This window comes from Lissotriton vulgaris, chromosome 12 (assembly GCF_964263255.1).
Source record: "Lissotriton vulgaris chromosome 12, aLisVul1.2, whole genome shotgun sequence".
Taxonomy (NCBI): domain Eukaryota; kingdom Metazoa; phylum Chordata; class Amphibia; order Caudata; family Salamandridae; genus Lissotriton; species Lissotriton vulgaris.
The window spans coordinates 263075991-263097127 of NC_141700.1; the positions used below are offsets into that span (position 1 = coordinate 263075991).

Here is a 21137-nt window from a genome sequence, read left to right on the forward strand (position 1 = left end):
GTATCTTAAAGTTACACAAAGTTGTGCTATGCACTACTTTGCGTTAAGGGTGCTTTCCATTGATGGTACATGGGTGATCCCATGCAATCACCTATGGGTTTCGATCTAAACCCCTATCTACTAATATTCATAGACAGGGATTTGCATCATAACCTCACGCCTTCTCGAGGCAGGCCTAACAAGGAGAAATGCTTTAATTTCTCCCTATTTTTGCATTGTACAACACATATACAAAGTTGAGAAAGTATTAAAGAATACTCTTCTTATCTTATCTTATCTTATCTTAAGGGAGTTTTGTAGAGCACTCTGTCACCATAAGTTTCCTGGCGCCGGGTGGTGCTGAGGAATGTAGAAGAGGGGAGCTAGCCAGACTGTGTAAAGAGAGTGGTTTTCAGAAGTTTTCTGAATTCCAGCATTGAATTGGAAGATTTTAGCGGTAACGGCAACTGGTTCCAGAGTTTGGGAGCCAGATGAGCAAATCTGCAGCCACCATATTTTTTAAGTTTGATAGGAAATGCAGTCAAGAGTTGACGATGAGAGGACCGTAAGTTGCGTGCCGGACGGTAAGGAGTCACTAGGGATCTGAGAAAAGCGGGAGGAGTACCAGTCACAGCTTTGTAGGTCAGGCAGCCGATCTTAAATGCGGCTCTGTTCGACCGGCAACCAGTGGAGTTTGCGGAGCAGTGGTTTTGCGGACTGCCACTTCGGAGTTTTAAAGGCCAGTCTGGCCGCCTGGTTCTGCACCAATTGCAGCCTATGAAGAAGATATTTAGGTAGGCCATGATACAAGGAGTTGGAAAAATCCAAGCGAGAGAGCACTAGGGCAATCAGGACTTGTATCAGGGCCTCAGGCGAGAGGAGGTGGGAAACTTTCCTAATTCTACGGAGCTGAAACATGCAGGATGATACGACTGCACCAACCTGAGGCTTGAGGGAGAGCTCTGTGTCTATAATAACCCCCAGGCTCTTTGCCGACTTAGCCGGGGTGGGCGGGGAGCCCAACTCTGCAGGCCAGAACTGTGGGCCCCAGTGGGTGGAACTATTGCCCGGAAGAATTAGATCTGTCTTCCCTGGGTTCAGCTTGAGCTGATTGAGGTTCATCCATTGCTGGATATGTGGCATAACCGCCTGACAATCGAGAGCTGCGTTAGGAGTATTAAGAGGAAAGATGATTAGCAGGTCGTCTGTGTAATTGAAGACGGTGATATCCCAACTCTTCAAAGAATGGATGAGCAGGCGAAGATAAAGATTAAAAAGCAGGGGAGACAGAGAGGAACCCTGAGGCACTCCACAGATGAATGGTTCCCTAGTAGCCGTGAAAGGACCCAGGTGAACGGCCTGGGTTCAGCCTGTCAAGAAAGATTTTATCCAGGCCAGGGCCGGGCCCCGGATGCCTGCTTGCTCGACACGGTGGAGAAGGATGTTGTGGTCCACCGTGTCGAACGCTGCCGACAGATCTAGTAGGACCAGGGCCTGAGGAGACCCTTTGTCGGCATTGCTCCTAAGAGAGTCCATGACCGCTAAGATCACAGCCTCAGTAGAGTGGGCAGGTCTAAAGCCGGCTTGGTTAGGCTCAAGGTAGCCGGAGCACTCAACGAACTGAGAGAGGCAGCTGGTGACGTGTGCCTCCAAGATTTTGGAAAGATAAGGCAGGAGAGAAATAGGCCGATAGTTGGCAAGGTCCTCCGGATCAGCTCCGGGTTTTTTTTAGCAATGGTACCAAAGCAGCCTCCTTAAAGGAGTTTTCTTCTGTACCCTCCCCGCTCCCGCTTCCCAGCTGCTCCGCCCACCCGCGCACTTGGCCTTAAATGGCGACCGTGCGACGCAGGTGAGTGTGACCCACTTGTGGGACACCCCCGCGCCGCACGGCCACCAGCTGCTGCGTGTGCCCCTTTGCCCTGCCACTTCTCCTCGCTGCCGCTGCTCGCTGCCGCTGACCACGCCCCCTCCGGCGTGGTCCGTGATCGCCTGCCTGCTGCTAGTTGTTGTTTTTGCCCTGTTTTTGCCCCCATTTGTGCCTGTATTTTTATTAAGTTTGTTGTGCCTGTGATTTCGTTTCCTTCCTGTTTGTCCGTCTACCTCGCCGCCCTCCGCTCTCCCTTCCCGCCACCGCCGCTTTCCCCGCCCCTTTTTCTCTTCTGTACCCTCCCCGCTCCCGCCTCCCAGCTGTTCCGCCCACCCGCGCACTTCGCCTTAAATGGCGACCGTGCGAACGCGCAGCGGGCGCGCCGATTGTGCGCCGAAGGCGCGCCAAAGGTAAGCCCGTCTGCGCACGTCCGCGACCGGATCGCGACCAGCGCCAGAACCCCTGGCCCACGAAGACCCCGACCGACCCGCTTGTCGTACTCCTCCGCCACCCTCATCGCACTCAACACCGGCCGACTCCCAGAATGCCACCAAGCCACTCCACGACGCACCCACGGACCTTTCAGCTGCCACGCCTGCAAATTCACCTGCATCCGAACCTGCCTCGCACCAGCACCCGCCAAGCCGAACACCAGCAGCACCCACCTCAAGTGCATCCTGCTCAACACCCGCTCCATCCACAGACACGCCATCGAACTCTGGAACCTTCTAGACGCCACAGCCCCTGACGTTGCCTTCCTCACGGAGACCTGGATGAACGCCTCTTCAGCTCCCGACATCGCCATCGCTATCCCAGAGGGCTACAAGATCGTCCGGAGGGACCGCAACGCCAACCAGATGGGAGGAGGCATCGCCATCATCCACAGGAACACCATCCGTCTCACGACCAGCACCGACAACACCCTGACCAGCGCCGAACACCTGCATTTCCAGATCCACACCAACCCGAACACCACCCTCAGAGGCACCCTGATCTACTGACCTCCGGGACCACGCACACAATTCAGCGAGGACATCGCCGACTTCGTCAGCCCGCATGCCCTCCCCTCCGCTGACTACATCCTCCTGGGGGACCTCAACTTCCATCTGGAGAACAACAACGACCGCAACACCAGCACCCTGCTCGACAACCTCGCCAATCTTGGACTCAAGCAGCTGGTGTCCACCCCCACCCACCTCGCGGGACACACACTCGACGCAGTCTTCTCTTCCAGCACAGACATCGACTTCAGCCACGCCACAGAGCTTCAATGGACGGACCACAGCTGCGTCCACTTCACCTTCAAGAGAACGACGACCCACCACCACCAGCAACAGGCCGCCCGCAGAAGCTGGAACAAGATCACAGCAGACCAGCTCGCCACCTCCCTGAGCCAGCACCCTCCTGCCAGCTCAGCGAACCCCAGCCAGGCCGCCGACAACCTCACGAAGTGGATCAGCATCTGCGCGGACGAGCTCGCCCCGCTGAGGACCCCGCCCAGCAGACCCGGCAGCAAGAAAGCCCTGTGGTTCACCGACGAACTCAAGAGCTACAAGAAGAACTGCCGAGCCCTCGAGAAAGTCTGGAGAAGGGAACCTACACCGGACAACAGAACCTCCTTCAAGCTGGCCACCCGGAAGCACCACCAGCTGATCCGCGCCGCCAAGAAAACATCATTCAAGGACAGGTTGGACAACAACGCACACAACTGCAAGGAACTCTTCAACATCGTGAAAGAGCTTTCCAACCCCAGCGCAGGAAACAACGACATCACCCCATCGCAAGACCTCTGCAACTCCCTCGCTTCATACTTCCACAACAAGATCGCGGACATACACAACAGCTTCAACAACCAACCAACGCACACCATGACCGAACAACCACCCCCCACCACCACCCTCCACGCCTGGACCCCGATCAGCACCGAAGACACCATCCGCACGATGAACTCCATCCACTCCGGTTCACCGACCGACCCCTGCCCTCACCACGTCTTCAACAAGGCCGACGCTGTCATCGCACCCCACCTGCGAGACATCATCAACACATCCTTCGACACCGCCACCTTCCCTGAGAGCTGGAAGCACGCCGAACTCAGCGCTCTACTCAAGAAACCAACAGCGGACCCCACCGAACTCAAGAACTACCGCCCCATCTCGCTCCTCCCGTTTCCAGCCAAAGTCATCGAGAAGACTGTCAACAAGCAGATGGCCGCCTTCCTCGAGACAAATGGATCCCTCGACCCCTCACAGTCCGGCTTCCGAGCCAATCACAGCACCGAGACCGCCCTCATCGCCGCCACCGATGACATCCGAGCCCTGATGGACAATGGAGAAACAGCGGCCCTCATCCTCCTAGACCTCTCCGCGGCATTCGACACTGTCTGCCACCGCACCCTAGTACAGCGCCTCAGCAACATCGGAATCCAGGACAAGGCCCTGGAATGGATCATCTCCTTCCTCGACGGAAGAACACAGAGAGTCCGCCTACCACCGTACAAGTCAGAGGCCTCCGAAGTCATCTGCGGCGTCCCTCAAGGATCATCTCTGAGCCCCACCCTCTTCAACGTCTACATGAGCCCCCTCGCGGCCATCGCACGCAAACACAACCTCAGCATAATCTCCTACGCCGAAGACACCCAGCTGATCCTCTCCCTGACCAACGACCCCGCCTCCGCCAGAGCCAACCTGCACGAAGGGATGAAAGAGGTAGCCGAGTGGATGACGACCAGCCGCCTGAAACTGAACTCTGACAAGACGGAGGTCCTCATCCTCGGCTCTTCACCCTCCGCCTGGGACGACTCCTGGTGGCCTCCCGCCCTGGGCACCGCACCCAAACCGACAGACCATGCACGCAACCTGGGCTTCATCCTGGACTCCTCCCTCTCCATGACCAGGCAAGTCAACAACGTCTCCTCGGCGTGCTTCAACATCCTACGCATGCTACGGAAGATCTTCTGGTGGATCCCCACCGAGACCAGGAAGACCGTCACCCAAGCCCTCGTCACCAGCCGACTGGACTACGGCAACGCCCTCTACGCCGGTACCACCGCCAAGCTCCAGAAGAGACTCCAGCGGATCCAGAACGCCTCAGCCAGACTCATCCTCGACATCCCACGAACCAGCCACATCTCCGGACATCTGAGAGACCTTCACTGGCTCCCCGTCAACAAAAGAATCACCTTCCGCCTCCTCACCCACGCACACAAAGCCCTACACGACCAAGGCCCGAGCTACCTCAACAGCCGGATCAACTTCTACGCTCCCAAACGCCACCTCCAATCAGCCAACCACGCCCTCGCCGCCGTCCCCCGCATCCGAAGAGCGACTACAGGAGGAAGGTCCTTCTCCTACCTGGCCGCCAAGACCTGGAACTCCCTCCCTCCCGACCTGCGCCTGACCCAAGACCACCTCTCCTTCAGGAAGAAGCTGAAGACCTGGCTGTTCGAGCAGTAGCGCCCCCCCCCCCCCCCCAGCGCCTTGAGACCCTACCGGTATGTAGCGCGCTCTATAAGTGTCATTGATTGATTGATTGATTGGTACCGTGCCGGCTTCAGTGGAGGTGTTTAATAGTGGTAAGATGCAGTTCGACAGGGCCAGGCATATGTCCCTGAAGACAGAGGGAGGACAGCAATCATTAGGGGAGCCGGATTTGACTCGAGAGGCAAGTTTGGCGAGGGAGGGAGAATCAAGGAGGGGAAAGTGTGATAGTGAGCATGGGTTGCCAAGGGAGGGGTCAGATAGGGCGGCAGGAGGGGCAGGGGGGATAGTGTTCTTGATCTTAATGATCTTTTCAGTGAAAAAGCTGTTTAAAGCATCACAGGATTGTTGGGTGGGGACCATGATTCTGAATATTTCCTTAGACTTATTGGGGGCAACGGAAATTCTTTCGTAGAAGTATGAGGATTTTGCTGCTATGATTGTGCTTTTGTATATTTTGCGTGCCTCGACGTATGCTTCTCTATCGAGCGGTGAGTAGAAACGTCTCCACCTGCGTTCCGTCTGACGCAATTTAAGCTGCTGGGATTTCAGGGAGGTATTAAACCACCTGTGTGATTTACTGTGGCGAGAGCGGGGGAATCTGGAAAGAGGGGCGAAAAGGTCACTAGCCTTTGTGATCCAGCTGGAAAAGTCATCTTCCAGAACCTGGACAGTCGCATTGCTGCGCGATGGAGGTTGAGTGTCGGCCAGGGAAGACAGAAAACCTTGCAAATCGAGGGTGCCCCATTTGCGAGCGACCCCACCTGCTACGGCGGGTGCTTTAACACGTCCCCTGACTGTGATCACAGTGTCGATTAAGTGATGGTCCGACAAGATACAGGGGGGTAACCACAGGACAGGAGAGCGTAAGGTTATAGGTCCAGATGTGATCTAATATGTAACTACTGATGTGAGTGGGGGAGGAGACGAGTTGACTCATGTTGAAATTAGAGAGGACTTCGAACAGCTCTGCAGTGTGGGGGCCGGCATCGCTATCGTTGTACCAATAGTTAAAATCGCCAAAGATAGCGAGTCGGGCAGATGAGGTGATCAGATTGGCTAATTGTTCGCTAAAGGTGGCAGGAAACAGAGGCATGGGGGACGATAGAGAACAATGAGAGTAAGGGCTCCCTCTCCTGTTTCGAGACTGATGATAAGGTTATCTACATCAGCAAGGGTGAGGGAGGATGTAGAGATGAATTTGAGCTCCTTCCGTATTACAGCTGCCACCCCCCCACCAGCACGGCCGGGGGGACGATTGATGTTAAGCATATAGTAATCAGGGGGAAGTGCTGCCAGAATATCGGGGCGGGAGTCATCAGTTAGCCATGTTTCAGTAATTAAAAGAATATCAGGGCTTTCGTCGGTGAGTAAGATAAAAAGGTCAACATGATGTTTTACGAATGAACATGTGTTTAAATATAACACACGTACGCACGAATCTTTAGTGTCTGAGCAAACTGGAGGCTGGACAATGGGGTGAGGAGAGGAGGCTGTACGCGAGATGCCCAGTAGTGAGATGCGATCCAGACAAGCAGGGGGCAAGATACAGTGTTTGGGTTGTAGATTTCTCAGGGCAGAAGGAGAATAAGTGACAGAGGTGACAGCATCCCTGGCCCCTGGGCCCGGACGGCCGCGGACGGGCAGGACTCTAGCACGACTCCGGCGCGGGTCGGGCGCGCCCGCAAAGTGCGTCCACTGCGCGGAGGGGTGGACATCCCCTTTTATGTGCAACTAGAGCGCAGTGATTCCCACCCTCACTCGAGATGGCCGCCTCATTTCTGTGCCCGGGACCAACTCCACAGCGTCAATACTCGGCTGGGAGTGGCCCAGGGCAGTGGGAAAAAGGGGGAAAGGAGTCAGCGAGTCAAGCTTCTTAAATCAAGCTATTTAGATAGAGATTCGAATTAGTAAGTAAAACACCGATTTTTGCAGCTATTTTGAGTTTAAAAACAAGTAAAATCAATGCAGCACAAAATAACACAGCCTCCCGGCTTCCGCCTCAGTAGGGACTCAGACACTCACAACAATCGAGTGCCTGGCCAATAGGGACCCCTTTTATGCGCAACTAGAGCGCAGTGATTCCCAACCTCACTCAAGATGGCCGCCGCAATTCTGTGCCCGGGACCAACTCCAGAGCATCAATACTCGGCTGGGAGTGACCCAGGGCATTGGGAAAGAGGGGAAAAGGAGTCAGCGAGTCAAGCTTCTTAAATCAAGCTATTTAGATAGAGATTCGAATTAGACTCTACAACGCCCGCCACCGCCTGTACCCCGTGGTCCATTACCTCCGCCGTGTGCCGCACACGGCCACCACCTCACAGGTGGCACCGATCACCTCACACATCTTTAAGGCGGCTGGTTCCTTTGCCTAGCGCCTCTCTCCCTCTTCCAGGTGGACGGATGTGTGCACTAACACACAGACGTGCACACGTCCCCGCATCATCCTGTTCTGCGCCAGGGTGGCTTCCCGTGCAAGCTTTAACTAGCTGGTTCCCTGAGCGGCGTCTAATCACAGCTCTCACCGGACTCATGCCTCCAGTCCCCCGTTCTCTGCACGCCGTGTTCATGCCGCCCAGAGAGCGGCGGGGGCTGTGCCAGGGTGCCCCTGTGCACACTGAGGCCGCTGCACAAAGAGCCAAGTGCCACCAGGACGATCCGCAGCTGCAAAGAGCTGAACGTTGCCTTCACGCGTGCCCCGTCTCCAGTCCACAAGATGCCACGTTAGCGAGACAATGCCCCGCAGCCTGCACTGAAGCCGGAGCGCCACTCCAGTCATCGGTGTGTCTCACACCATGAGGGGAGAACCACGCCGCGCTGCAACACCACCAGCGGAGCTGGAAGACAGCGGGCCACTCTAGGGCACCTCCTCGGTAAATCCCTGCCCACCATCAGCAGAGCCCGCAGTGATTAACGGCAAAGGCTGCAAGCCTCCCTGCCGCTTATCAGCGCACATGCTCCCCAGCTGTATTATTTAAGTGTTAAGTGAGCCGGAGCAGGGACAGAGCAGGCAAAGGGGGCAGTCACCACTCGAGCGGGGAGGGAGGCAGAGAGAGCTAGGATTAAACAACGGAGGGAGAGAGCAGGGGCAGGGAAACGGTCTGTAGCATCAGGCGGTTGGGCAGAAATGGCGGCGCAAAGCTCCGAACATTTTTGGGTTCGGGGGCGTGTTTTAGGGTTCTGAGTGACAGGTGACGTCACAGGGGTAAAGAACGAAAAAAACACGCCCCCGAATCCGAAAGAGACGGGGCTTTATTGGAGTGACTCCATTCTCCTCCAATGGCTGGCCTCCGTTCAGGAAGCCAGCCAATGGAGGAGAATGGAGGAGAGAGGCGGGTTCAAAGTCCCTAACTCCAAAACATTAATTCTTCGGGACTCCGCCCCCTCACTGCTTCGCAGTGAGAAGCGACGGTCCCTCGACCTAAAAACACAAGACGGGGCAGGCGCCGTAATAATTCAAAGGGAGGGCATAACGAATACCAGATCACTGTCCTGAGGTGCCAGGAACTGAGTTCATTTGTAAACACTGACCTACATAACAATGAAGCCTGTAATTCAACCTCTTCTGATGTTGTAAATATTGTCAACCTGTCTACTGTACAACTTTCCACATGTGGCAAGAATGTGCTTACAAAGGGCTTGAATTTTTGCCCCACGGCTCAGCTGGGCTTTGTGAAATTGCATATTGACTTGTTCAAATTTGTTTGTCGCATGAATATAATTTTTTTTTTAGGAGAACCCCTTGCCTTTGATTCCTCGCCCTACACCCACACCACCATGTCATAGGACAATAAGAGATATACATGACATACATGTGTTGAGGTCATTAGAGGATTCCTCTCATACTTTCTTTGACACTCTTGTAGAATACGACATTGCTATAAATGTAGATATAGACGGTTGGCTCAAACGAAAATCTAGATTTGTACCAACATTGCCCTCCGACAACCTAATCGATTCTTTTTATAAAGCGGTTAGTAATGATTTACATAACCTAGAAGATAAATTGCCTAGTACACCCCACAAGCAGTCGTACAATCTGACCAAAGCAGAATTTCTCGCTCTAAAAAAATTGGCAAACAACCAAGAGATCGTCATTAAGGAAGCAGATAAAGGGGGGAACATAGTAATTATGCAAAATGAAAGCTATGTATAGGAAATAGATAGACAACTTAAAGAAGATATGGTGTATACTAGACTTACGAACAACCCCTAAAAGACATCACACAACATATAGAATAAAGGCTTACTTTTTGGAAACAACAGGGCATGATTTCTGACACAGAATATAGATATCTTTTCACACCAACTCCAAGAGCACCTTGCATATATGCACTCCCCATAATTCACAGTCCGGGGTCTTTTCCTCCTGGGAGGCCAATTGTTTATGGAATTGGGTCCCCTACGGAACGACTGTCGGAATATATTGACATTTTTTTACAACCTCTAGTACTCAATATGCCGTCATATCATAGGGAAACGGGAGACCTATTAAACAAGTTGGAGGATATGGAGTAGACAGAAGAATTATCCGTTGCCACCTTTGACGTCTGTTCTCTGTACACCAGTATCCCTTTAGATCTAGGATTGCAGGCACTTAAAGACACACTTTACCAAAAAGATGCTACTCTGTTTGACCATACGGAGATGCTTCTGCACTTCACACAGATAGTTTTAGAAAACAATGTGTTTTTACATCAAGGTACATGGTTGAAACAATCTATGGGTGTTGCCATGGGATCGAAATTTTCCCCATCTTACGCTAATTTGTACATGGGTAGAATCGCAGCCAAACATTTGTGGCCATCAGGTCCCCCGGAACTAACAAGACTTATAGTCTATTGGGCATGTACCTAGACAATATTTTTGTCATCTGAGCAGGCAGTGCAACCCAGTTTTAAGCCGAACGGACTATCAAAATAATGATACCTACAACCTGAAGTTCACCTCTAGACATGACAAATCCGAGATAGAATTTTTGGATGTCACCATTTACATCAAAGACAACAAAATAATGTCCCGGTTGTACAGGAAACCAACGGCATGTAATGCTATATTGCATGCTTCTAGTGCACATCCCACAATGCAGATTAATGCAATCCCTTTTGGAGAACTGACCAGATTAAGGAGGAATTGTAGTGAGGAGGGTGTTTTTTATCAGGAATTGACCAATCTCAAGACACGTTTTCAAAACAGGGGATACCCTCCCACAGGTGTTAAAGCAATCGAGAAAACAAATTCTACAGAAAACTAGACATGCAATCTTGAAAAAGTCAAGTAGAGCAGAGCAGAATAAAACCAGAGAAAATCAGTCTTGTCACTAACTACAATACACAAAGTCATCAGATTTATAAAATCTTGAGGAAACATTTGCATCTTCTCAACCTAGATAGCTCAATGAGAAAATATGTTCCACCCAATTCCAGCATTGTATCCAGAAGGGGTAGAACATTAAGGACTTTTTGTGTCCAAGCTACTTACCTCCCAAACACACTGAAACTACGTGGTTACCCTGAAGACTGAAAGTTTTTTTTTTAAGTGCTCACATTGTAATACGTCCCAATTTGCTTGTAACAAATTGTAGGAATTCAAATACAACACGAACACAACATATCAGATTCGTCAGTTCATCAATTGGAATACACAAGATATGTTGTCTACTGTATACGCTGTATCTGTGGCTCAATTTATATAGGTAGCACAATACGACCATTGAAGCAGATAATTCAAGAACACATGAGGGCTAACCGCAACAGTGACTCTAGTTACCCTCTAGATGTCTATTATAACACCAACCATCCAAGCAGAATTATAACAGGTCTCAGGTTCCATGGAATCGCAGTAGTTCAAACTGATCCAAGAGGGGGAAACAGGACACTAGCTTTGAGAAAAGCGGAGGCACAATAGATCATCCGCCTTCGAGCGGTAGAAAGGGGCATCAACATGGACAAAGAACTACATATCTTTCTTAACGATTAGACGGTTCCATTAAACTATTTTAAACCTCAGATCTGTTATGGGCAGTAACTTTAATATTAAAGACAAATTCTGATAAAATATACATGATACTATACAATATATTGTACAATGCACATATAGGCATTGACTCTCTCACCTGATAGAATACAACAAAACTACACATGATATGTAAAAAAATATATGTAATGCTATTAGCTGCTGTTCCTTCTACAAATTGGCTTTCGTACTACATACTGAAAGATATTGGTTACTATTTTCCACTAAGGGACAACAGATCTGACCAAAGAAGTATATATTACATTTTACTATGTTAGTGAACATACACTATCATCTCTGACATTCCTAGGTATGCCCATTGATATGTGATATATAATCTTGATTTATCATGAAAATGTATCTCTTTTTCTTTTCTTCTTTATGCAAATCCAGAAGCCTGGCTTTTGGAAAACACATTTTAACCTAGAATGTAATTGTTCTTACATTCTAATAAGATTTAAAATTACGAGATTCACTGTGATGTAAGATGTGACATCGCTGTTTAAATTTGAGAATTTTTTTTCCTTTTCACATGGTTTTACGTTACCAAGTGCTCGATCTCTTCACAATTGCAAGTTCATGAATGGTTGCTAAAACTTCCTACAAGTTTTTCATTATACACAAAATATGTTATTGTATTAATTTTGTGTTAGGATGTAAATTTTTGAAATGTGCCGTGAAGTAGAATGTTGCATCTCTGATCGATATGAAAATGCTTTCCTTCTTTTCCCTTACATGCTTTTACTTCAACATGGGTTCAAAGTAACTATCATTGCATTTTTAGAAATGGCTGCTAAAACGTTTCTTTAGTTTCTCGTCACTCCAACCTCACTGACAATCTCTGTTTTCTTTACCTGCACAAACTTGTAATTATGGCTTTATGTTCATTCTAAAGAATTCTTTCGGATAAGCTGAGTTAGGGAAACCAAATTTAACACAGAGATTACAATCAGTACCATTCAGTAATGGCCGCTGTTAGTTCAATAAGGAACTGCGACCTTTTGATCCCATGTCCTTTTACTATTTCTATTCGATCACTTCATTGCTAACTATTAGACCGGTAATGTGTCATACGCAATGGACGCAAAGGAGCTTAAAAGTAGGTTTAAGATCTTCGTAAATCATTGACAAATTCTTTGGGATGGCCTCTATGCACGGCGGAATTTTCAGCCACAGGTTAGTTAAAAAAAGAATGGCTGTTCTGACCAGCAGGCCTTTCCATAGATTTAGAACTTGTAATTTTAGGGCCGTCGTTAAAAAGAACTATTATGTATTTTTTTGCATTCAAATTAATGGTGTACAATGGGTTGCACTAAATACCATTACATTTGCACAATAAATATCTATTGATCTATATATTGTTCTAACCAGTGAAGGATATAATAGGATACATTCGCAATATAGAAGTGTGGGCTGTTTTTTAAGGAGAAACTTTATGTAACTAGCAGACCATTTCTCTTAGATCAAATGACTAAAATATACGTGCTTCTCTCTTTTTTCATCATTTTGGGGCATATCATAGCCCTTCGCTCCCTCGTACTTATATGTAAGTCATCATTTTCTAATATTTCAATACAATTCAATAAATATTTGTGGCTACAACTTAGATGATTGTTTTTATCTTCTCTTGTTCTTTGACTATAGCCTACAGGGGTTAACGTTGGTCCAAGATGTAATAAGACGCAAGTCTTCTTAAGCTTCTGGTGATGTTCTTTTTATAACTAGACATACGTTTAATGTTTTCTTAGCTTATTAAACTAGTAACTGCCAAATGTCTTAGATTATTAAACTAGTAAGTTTTTTCTTTCTCGAGTAGGAACCTTATTCTTCTAACAGTGACTGCTTCATACCGAACTAAAGAATTTGAAAGTACTATTTTACTTGGGTAAATTACGGCCATAAATAAAGACCTTTACTTAACTAGCACATGACAATTACACACACTTATACAACACAATTGTGTTTCTTTCCTCTTTGACAGTTTTCTTTTTCAGTGGCAGCACTGGGGAAATTCTGACAAAATACAGTTGTCAGAATTATATGGGCCATTGCCCTTTGCGAGTTTCCTTTTTCAGATATGAACTTGATTTATGCTAAAATTTAGCTCATGGTTTTACTTGTTTTTACATAATCTATGAGGCAGACTATATCTTTCTCGGCCATGACATAAGACCTTCTTTTACTTTTTAGATGCTTAAATGACAAATATTGGACCCACTGAAATTTGGTCATCTTTAGTAGAAGAACTTGAACGTCTATGGAATACCAATGAACTTTATCAATTATTTATTTAAGGTGTATACCTTCACCTCTATATTACTCATGGATTGATTTATCTTGGTTCCTACTATTCTTTATCACATGTATAACCTACTCAACTTACCAGTTTTCTTTCCCTAGTTTCTGCTATCACTATAAGAGGCACTTTACTTGCCACTTGGCTTTTTTTGGGGTCTGTTTTCTCCAATCACTTATATAAATCTTTCTTTCAGGTCACAACACTGCGGCTTGAAATTGAAGCAAACTATCTATCTCTTACAATCTTTTCCTGTTTCCGGAATACTTTATCTCTTACTCTTTTTGAAAACATTATATATTTCTTTTTGCCAATATTTGCAGCCTTGAAAAAGTTATTTTGTAACGAAACACGTGTCGGCTGCCGATCTAACGCTCGACATGAGGTTCACTGCACTGTGCCCTCCATCTTTGGAACAGAATGTTACAGTAATTTTTGCTTCTGAACCAAATGTATCTATATAATATTGCCAAATCTGTGTGCTTTTTAACACCATCGCTGCTAGCGATATTTTCCTCCTGTGGTGGATTTTTCAAAAGTCCATCATATATGACGAGCTGGGCTCGTCATCAGTGTGCGAGGAGGCTACACCATGACGAGCCCAGCTCGTCATGAGCCTGGAAGGGGATATACATTAAATTGAACAGCAAACTTTCCATTGTGTATGGTCTAAATTGAATATCGCAAGAATAGGACCACTATCCACAAATTATTATTTGAACAGATCAGAGTGCCAGGGTTTATCTTTATGTTTGACATTTACACTGGGTTCAGTTGAACCACAGTGGGTTGACACCGGAGGTAGTGGGGTGTATGTATGTTCCTAACCTCGAGGGGCACCAATACTGTATTTCAATCCTTATTATATACAAAGAGTGATGTACTACCATTAAAACCACCACTACCGTCTGTGAATTATTGTAAACACAACTGACACACACCTAAAGCCTGCCAGGATTATTGCTTTCCTTGTTAGCTGTTTAACATAAATGAGTTATGAATAAATATTATTGAAATTGTTTCAATTCTGGAATTAGGAGTCAGAAATAAATATTACAAAGGCCTGTGGAAGGGGTAATGGTCTTCAGAGTGTCCCAGTTCCTCCTGTTATGCTCACTCTGTTACACACGTAGGCCCTTCTTCTCTCCGCATCTTGTCCATCTGCAAATCTTACACCTCATCAGTTTCCTCTTTAGCACCCTCTTTTCACTGTCTCCTGAATGCACTTCCTCGGATCTTCACTTCACCACCACCAAACACACAACATATCCACTCACCTGTAACCACTACACATTCTCCTACTTTGCCTTGTCAATATTTTGACAACTGCAAATCCCTTGACACACATTTGCACGGAATCACAATTGCAACTGGAACACGTCACCATGCTCTGTAAGCTCTGCAGAGAGGCCAATGATTAGATGACCATGCATTCTCAACTCTAGAATTCTCAATTGTGGTCAGTTATAAACCACTTCATACAGGAGTAATATGCTAAAAAGAAATAAATACACAAACATCCTGGAAATAGCTTAATGCACAAGTTACTACTTGTGTAACGATATATCTGTAAGAGATATTAGTTAGTGATAGATTCCTTACCTTAGAATATCCCCAGACGTCAGACTGGATCCAGAAAGTTTTTCTTCGCAGTACCCCTGCACGTCAGTAGGTGGCGTCCTGCCGCTCTGCGTCCGTCGCTTGCGTCGTATGCGCTGAGACTAACTAATGTCTCGTACAGATATATCGTTACACAAGTAGTAACTTGTGCATCTGAAAGAGACACGTTAGTGATAGATTCCTTACTTTAGAATAGATACCCCAGCAATACCAACCCCGGTGGTGGGTCTGCAAACAAGATTACACCAGAAAGTCACGGAGAACAGAACGGCCAAAGAAGCCGTCTCTCCGGACTGGACTGTCAAGGCAGTAATGCTTGGTAAACGTGTGCAACGAGGCACACGTAGCTGCCTGATAAATGTCCTGCAAGGGGAACCCTGCGTCCCAAAGCAGTAGTGGTTGTTGTCGCCCTGGTGGAATGGGCACGCAGCCCCATCGGAGGCTCCTTCTAAGCCAACGAGTAACAGGCTTTGATGCAGAGAACGACCCACTAAGAGATGGTCCGTTTGTGCATGGCCTGCCCTTTTTTGGCACCCGGTAGCCAACAAAGAGCTGGTCATCCATCCGGAACTGTTGTGTGCGCTTCAGATAGAACAAGAGCGCACATTTTGGGTCCAGACCAAAACTCTCTTCCTCTTTCGAGGGATGCGGAAAGAAGGTAGGCAAAGTGATGGTCTGCCCGATGTGAAAGGGCGTAACAACTTTTGGCAAGAAAGAAGGACGGGTCCTTAAAACCACCTTGTCCGGATGAACAGAAAGGAAAGGAGGTTTAGAAGAAAGAGCCTGGAGCTCACTCACTCTTATGGCAGAGGTGATAGCTACCAGGAAAGCAGTCTTGAGAGTAAGAAGACGTAAAGGACAGTTATGAAGGGGCTCAAAGGGAGCGCACATCAGATATGTCAGGACAAGATTCAAGTCCCATTGAGGCCTTATGAATGGCACGGGAGGAAACGTGTGCGTAAGGCCTTTCAGAAAACAGTTAACCACCGGGGACTTAAAAAGAGAAGGTTATTCAGGAAGCCTTAGAGAGGCGGAGATGGCAGAAAGATAACCTTTTATAGTGCCCAGAGCAGAGCCCTGCAGGGCCAAGGAACAAAAGGACCTCGGAAAGAGGGACAGAAAGGGGATCAACAGCTTTAGCTGCGCACCATGCCACAAACTTGTTTCCACCTGCAGGCGTATATCGCCTTAGTGGAGAGACACTTGGCTGCCAGAATGACATTACGGACTTCAGGTGAAAGATTAAAAGCCTTCAACTGTCACCGCTCAATCTTCACGCATGGAGGTGGAGGCTGGACAGGTTCGGGTGGAGGCTGGACAGGTTCGGGTGGAGGACCGTCCCGTGCTGCTGCGACAGAAAATCCTCCCGAAGAGGCAGTCGGATCGGGGGAGCGATTGCCATGTTGAGTAGCTCCGGATACCAGTATCTTTGTGCTCAATCTGGAGCCACAAGGATGACTTGGGCCCGGTCGCGCCAAATCTCCTTCAGCACTTCAGGCAGAAGTGGTATCAGCGGAAAGGCGTACAATAGATCGCAACTCCACTCGCGACGAAAAGCGTGTCCAAGCAAGTGCTGCCTTGGAAATTCAAACGTGCAGTTCTCTTCGGTGGCGAATAGATCTAACCAAGGCTCCCCCCTTACTGCAAAAAGAGACCTTGCGCTACGTCCGAACGCAGACGCCATTTGTGATCCATCAAGCACCGACAGCTGAGTTTGTCCGCTCTGGCGTTCAGAGAATCTGCCAGTTGTTGAACCACCAGGGTAATACCCTGACGTTCCAGCCATGTCCAGAGGCGCAGAGCCTCCTGACAAAGGGTCCAGGACCCCGACCCGCCTTGTTTGTTGCAATACCACATGGCAGTGGTGTTGTCTGTGAACACCTGCACTACACTCCCCCGGACACAGGGGAGGAATGCCTTCTGCGCCAGTCGGATCGCCCAAAGCTCCAAAAGACTGATGTGGAGCCGGGACTCCGCCGGACACCAGAGGCCTCTGATCTCCACCTCTCCCAAGTGTCCTTCCCACACCAGAGGCCTCTGATCTCCACCTCTCCCAAGTGTCCTTCCCATCCCTGGAGGGACGCATTCGTCACCACTGTGTGCTCCAGTTGGGGTAGGGAGAGGGATCTGCCATTGACTCAATCGCGATTCGTGATGCACCCCTGCAAGTGTCGTGCAGTGCTCTCCGAGATCTTGACGTGATCGGACAGGTTGCCCTGATGCTGTGCCCACTGGAACTTCAGGTCCCACTGCCGAGCCCGCATATGCCATCTGGCATCATCCACTAGCAGGATGCAGGAGGCCATCAGGCCCAGGAGCCGGAGGGTCACCCTGACTGAAACTGAAATCCGGGCTAGAGGCTGAAAGATCGGAATCATAGACCGAAGATTACAGACTCGCTGCTCGGGAGGATAGACCCCGAAACTGCGTTGAATCCAGAACAGTTGAAAGGGAGCTTCTGAGAGGGACTCAGGTGCGACTTCGGCACATTGATGGAAAACCCCAGCAAGTGCAGGAGGTCGGCCATAGTCTGAAGGTGGGTGACGACTGCATGGGGCGAGCTCACCTTCAACAACCAGTCAACAAGGTAGGGGAAGACTGACACCCCTGACCTGCCCAGATGAGCTGTGACTACCGCCGTTACCTTCGTGAACACCCGAGGGATACTGGTAAGGCCGAAGGGGAGCAGGGCAAACTGAAAATGCTCCTGGCCTACCGTGAACCGCAGGTAACGCCGGTGGGCCGGCAGGACGGGAATGTGAAAATATGCGTCCTGCAAGTCCAACGCTACCATCCAGTCTCCAGGGTCGAAGGCAGTCAAGACCTGAGCCAGATTCAACATTGTGAACTTCTCCTTCCGAAGGAAGCGATTGACGTCCCTGAGGTCCAAGATAGGGCCCAAGCCTCCTTTGTCCTTCTTGGGGACCAGAAAGTAGTAGGAATAACAACCACACCCTACTTCCGGCCTAGGAACGTGCTCGATGGTCCTCTTTGCCAAGAGAACCGTGACTTCCTGTTGGAGAAGCACAAAGTGATCCCACCGACATGAGGTGGAACTGAGGTGGCATGGCCAGAATCGAAGGGGAGGGAGGAATCCATCCAGACTAGCTGCAACATCCACTTGTCAGAAGTGACAGAACGCCAATAGGGAAGCTGATGACGAATCCTTCCACCCACTGGAGCGGGATGCGACCCGAAGCTCAGACTGGGAAGGCTTCGAGGTAGATGTGGCGGAGGTGGACTGAACCTCACACCGGCCCCAGGAGCCACTGCGGCGGCCGTCCCATCCACAGGCACGCTGAGTCTGGTTCTGCGAGGGCTTCTGGCTGAACGACTAGCCAGGGGCGCCTCTGCCATAGCCACAAGAGGAATGAAACGGCGACGTGGCCTGTCACGTGGTGGAAAGGCCCAGGACGTGGCCGTAGCTCGAGAGTCCTTAAAATACTCCAGTGCTGTGTCGGCCTTATCACCAAAAGGGCAAGCGCTTTCAAAAGGCATGTCCATGAGCGAGTTCTGAACGTCCAGGGAGAACCCAGTGGTCAGCAGCCAGGAGTGGCGCCGAAGCACTACGGTTGTGGAAATTGCCCTACCAAGGGAGTCCGCGGTGTACAAGCCACAACGAATGGCAAATCTAGCCGCGTTCTTACCCTCAGCCACAGCCTGAGATAGCACACCTCAGCCTTCGGGCACTGAGGCAACACCTCAGCCACGGAGTCAAACACCGCGAGGGAATGGCGGCCCAGAAGGAATGCGGTGTTCACTGACCGCAATCCTAAGCTGGCCGAAGAGAACAACCTCTTGCCAAACTGCTCCAATCCCTTATAGTCCTTATCGGGCGGAGCCGCGGGAAAGGCACTCTGGGACGTGGAAGCCTGAATGACCCGACATTCGGGTGTAGGATGAGTGGTCAAAAAGGCAGGGTCATGCCTGGCGACGTTCTTATCCACAGGGGCCCCCATGGCGGGCCGTGACCAAGTGCCCAACAAGACTTCGGTGAGGGCATCATTAAATGGCAGCAGCAGCTCTGAAGATGTGGACGTTGGCTGGAGTACCTCAGTGAGGAGGTTTGTCTTCAGGGTCTCTGTGGGGAGATAGAGGTTAAGGACCTCAGCAGCCCGACTGAGCACCACTGTATACGAGGCACCTTCCTCCATAGTGGACGGGGAGAGGCAAGTCCCGGATCAGAGGAGACGTTGAGGTCCCCAGCCCCCTCCAAGTCATCCACCCAGTCCTGCTCAGAATCACACTGACGAGCAAGTGGGTCCTAAAACCATTCCCAGTCATCCTCCTCCGCCAGCCCTGAAGGCGCAGGCCTCAGCGGCGGGGCAGGAACCGGTGAAGAAATAAATGGCGCAGAGAACGGCACTGGCCGGGGCCGAGCCGGCGCCGGATCCCAATTCGGATCCCAGGTGGGCACAAAGCCCTCTGGGAACTGGGGCAGAGGCAGAACCAGCGGGATCCACTGTGGCGCCGCCGGCGGCCCGGAGCCGGCAGCATGGGACCTCTTGGTGCTGGAACCAGGGGCGCAGGATCCTGCGGCACCGGAGCCGCTGGCGGCGCCGGGGCTGGATCTGCCGGAGACGACGGACCAGCAGGATCCAGACACGGGGCCCCAAGGCGCACTGGCGGGAGCTCGAGGCCTAAAAAGGCGGTCCATGGCAGCAAGAAATTCTTGCCCCTATGCAGGAGTCGCCGACGGACCAGGGTAAGGCAGGTAGGCCGTGGGACTTCCAGGCTCCAAAGGAGCGGCAGGGGCAGAACCCCTGTCCCCCTCGTCCGCATCCGTGGACCGACGGTGAGATGTCAGAGAGCGAAAACGCTTCTTCCACTTCTTTTTGTGCCGTCTCTTACAAGAATCCGAAGGGGAAGAGGAGTGGTGGTGACGACTCCGCGAGCGGTCAGGGGAACAACCCCTGGATCTGGAACGGCACTGGGATGAGTGTCAAACTTCAAACAACTTCTGGCACCGTTCCCCCAGGGCCTTCGGGGCCATAGCCCTACAGTCCAGACAGGACCTGGAGTCATGGTCACCTTCCAGGCAGTAGAGACAGATGTCGCGAGGGTACGCCACCGACACATTGCGACAGCAGGACCTGCAAGACTTAAAATCAGGCCTCCCTACTTGCACCAAAGAAACCAACACGAGACATAGTTTCAAAATGATAGTCAAAAAATAACTAGGGTAAGTGCTCTAACCGGATCTGCGCTTATTGGCGCGGAAAAAGAAAGGACTGACGCCAGCGCGCATGGGTGGCGCCTAAGTAGTCTTCGTGACGTCATCTCGGTGTTTACGCGGCCAGCGATGGACGCGGAGCTGCAGGACGCCACCTACTGATGCGCAGGGGTACTGCTAAGCAAAACTTTCCTGGATCCAGTCTGACGCCTGGGGATATTCTAAGGTAAGGAATCTACCACTAACGTGTCTCTTTCAGATACAATATTAAGTAAAACATGTGAAGTATAAATGGGCCCTAAACTGCTGACATGGGTTCCCTACTGTTCCTTTTACATTCATTATTCAATAATTAATCAGTGTTTTTGCCATTAAATAAATGGACATGAATAAAGGGCCCAACAGGGTCCTGTTTCAATGTCAGTTTGTAATTACTACTGGGTCTGAGACCCGGTCCACTTAAAGCACTCAAATGACCCAACACAAAATGGCAGTTTTGTCACTGGATTACTTTTTGGCTACAGCCAAGGCCACAAGGAGTTGGTCATCTACTTTGTTCTGTCACATGCAAACTATGTAGCATGAAACAGCACATCTGGGGTTGAATCTCTGCAGCGGTTCCTCCTCTTAGATATCATTTGGAGAAGAGAAGAAAGATGGAAGGATTTACCATAACAAATACACCTTGGATAAGAATAATGAGCAGGT

General features: G+C 49.8%; 1 protein-coding gene across 3 annotated transcripts in view; it reads right to left on the bottom strand.

Annotated features, from left to right (window-relative positions):
• KATNB1 (katanin regulatory subunit B1) overlaps positions 1–21137 on the bottom strand; it is a 633244-nt gene that overhangs the window by 67891 nt on the left and 544216 nt on the right. The gene's annotated exons all lie outside the window — the stretch shown is intronic.